At 41.4% G+C, this 2,850-nt stretch overlaps 1 pseudogene; it reads right to left on the minus strand.

Moving 5' to 3' along the window:
- Positions 1 to 380: 380 nt before the first annotated feature.
- On the minus strand, positions 381 to 656 carry LOC107974274 (small ribosomal subunit protein eS21-like; annotated as a pseudogene).
- Positions 657 to 2,850: the final 2,194 nt, after the last annotated feature.

The raw sequence follows: 2,850 nt of genomic DNA on the forward strand, positions 1-2,850 counted from the left end.
TGATTTCTCTTACTTTGCAGAAGAGAATACTGATGCACGGAAAGATTAGGTGACAAGCCCAAGGTCTTATGACTTTAAACAGGGTTCAAAAACACCTGTTATGACTTTATGGCTCATGCTTTTAACCACACCATATGGATTCTTTGAAAATACACAATAAATGACATGATAGCTACAGTCTGAAATGATAAGGTTCTTCCTGCTGTACCCTCCATCTACTTATCTTAGATGTGTGCCACCACAGCTCAGGGAACCCTGCTATAATAAGTGGGATTATGTTTAATTTCTGATTAACTGGATATTTAAAAAATGTTTTTAATTTTTTTTAGGTTTACACTGTTTATTTATGACAAACATTCCATATCCATGATTCTGTCCTGTCAAACATGTTTTCAGATGATGCCACTGGCCTTGGCCAATCAGAGAATGTAGTCATCTGACTCACCCATCCTGCAAATGACCTTGCAGACAGCATACGTTTTAAACTAGCCATTAAACCTGCCTGTGACCTTGTCAGCCTCCACCACGTTCATCTGGATGGATGCATGGTTCTTGGCACCAGTGATGCGGTTACTAGCAGAGACTTTCTGCCACATGTACAGGTCCACAAGCTCGCCGCTGTCCTTCTGCATCTCAAGACCGTGCCTGCTGCCACGACACTGCGTGTGAGCAGAGAAAAGAAAACAACTGGGTATCTGTAAAATTTAACAAATATTTGCTAAATATCTAAAAAGGGTAAAGCACTGTAGATTGGGGCAGCTAGGAGGAGCTGAACAAGTTGAATAAAACAAATCGTGGCTTCAAAGTTTATACACTTTTGGAGTGGATAAAAGTATGTACAGGACCATGTAAGAGAGACGGAGACAAATTAGGAGTGGAGATAAGGCTGACTCTAAGTTATGTACAAATGATGGGCTCTAAGGTCATATTATTATGGTGCGTTGCCTTCAAGTCTCCTCCTGGCAGTATGGTTGATGTTGTGATCTTACAAACTTCTGGAGACAGAAAAGCAGCTTTTGTTGGTTTGGAAGCAAATGAACAATCCCCCTGGAAACATATTAAATTCTACCCCAATGTGTTGAACTGATACTGAAGCTCTATACATCCATGACACACATATACACATGCAAAATAATCGATTCAAGTTACTGTAGTTACTGTGGAGGGACAGAGAAGAAGAAAGTGTTGAAGTTCAATTCGGCTTTTGCTTCAATCATTTATTAAAATTTACATCTTGTTTTACCAGCCTTCTATCAAATGTGGTAGAGACTATTAACTGAACATGAACAGTGTGCCAAGTAGTGTGTGAACCAATTCACAATAAGAACCCATACAATGTGATAAAAATTATGGAATTTCAGAGGTGGAAAATGATATAATCAATTGGAGAAACTGAAAGGAAGCAGAATAGAAACACTTATTGAGCACCTTGTATGTCTCAGACATTACAGTTAGCACTTTCTATATGTTACCTCTTTAATCCTCTAACAAGTGAAGTAGATTTTATTACCCCTACCTTGCAGCTCTCTACTCCAGCCAGACCTGAAACACTTTCATTTCTTACCAAGTTGTTTCAGGCCCTAATGCTTACTTGGGTTAGAATGTCTTGTTCTTTCTCATGATCACCTGACTCAATGGGTGACTATGTGGATCTCAGGGCAACCTCCCCCGTGAGAGCTTTTCTGAGCTCTGCCACCTGCTAATCCAGGGTTAGAATGGACTAGGTTCTAATTTGTACCCCCTATACAGTTTACAGACCCTCAGAACTACATCTGTCACTTAACTACAGGGGCTTCCTTACATGCCTGTCTGCCTCTACTGAACTGTAAGAGCTTTGAGGAAAGGGAGCATGCCACAATGTTGCCTTAAAACCCAGTGTCAGTCAGGCGCAGTGGCTCATGCCTGTAATCCCAACACTTTGGGAGGCCGAGGTGGGTGGATGACCTGAGGTCAGGAGTTCAAGACCAACCTGGCCAACATGGGGAAACCCCGTCTCTACTAAAATACAAAAATTAGCTGGACATGGTGGCGTGCGCCTGTAATCTCAGCTACTCAGGAGGCTGAGGCAGGAGAATTGCTTGAACCTGGGAGGCGGAGGTTGCAGTGAGCCGAGTTCGTGCCACTGCACTCCAGCCTGGGCAAAACAGTGAGACTCCGTCTCCAACAAACAAACAAACAAACAACAACAACAAACCCAGTGTCAAGCAGCATGCTTGACATATACTAGGCATTGAATAAATGAATGAATGACTTAGCCAAAAATCTAATAAGTGGTAGAGCTAAGGAGTTGAGACCAGGGTGAAATCTCAGGTCTGTCTGAAACTCCAAGGTTAGCCTATCTGCACCTAAGTTTCGGTCGTCTTTAAAAGAGGAAGAATCTAGTTTTTGTTTTTGGTGGTGGTGGTGTGGTTTTCTAAGGGGGTTTGGAGGTGGTGTGATCTATGAATATTAAATAATAATATATAATTAATACCAGTCACAGTTCTGGACACATCATAGATAATCAAGAAATGTCAGTTCCCCTCTGCTTTCCCTGTATCAACTTGTTCAAAGTTATACTTGAAGCGACAGAGTAAAGACCCAAACTACTCTACCACGCTACCCTTTCATCACAGGTGCCTCACAGATATAAGCTATTCATTCTTATTTTTGGTGAGTTTTTAGCCTTCTTAACATTTATCATTTCATTTTATTTTTTCCTGTTTTGGTGAACTTAAAATTGCGATTGTAGTTGAAAACAATGTAGGCAGACTTGAGGCAGGAAAGAGGCTTTGCCCTGGCTAAAAGCCTCCAAAGGGCAAGAACCATGGCTTTTCCATCTGTGTATATGTCTGTTCCCAGTAAGGGCTT

The sequence above is a fragment of the Pan troglodytes genome, chromosome 3 (assembly GCF_028858775.2).
Source record: "Pan troglodytes isolate AG18354 chromosome 3, NHGRI_mPanTro3-v2.0_pri, whole genome shotgun sequence".
NCBI classification, from domain to species: domain Eukaryota; kingdom Metazoa; phylum Chordata; class Mammalia; order Primates; family Hominidae; genus Pan; species Pan troglodytes.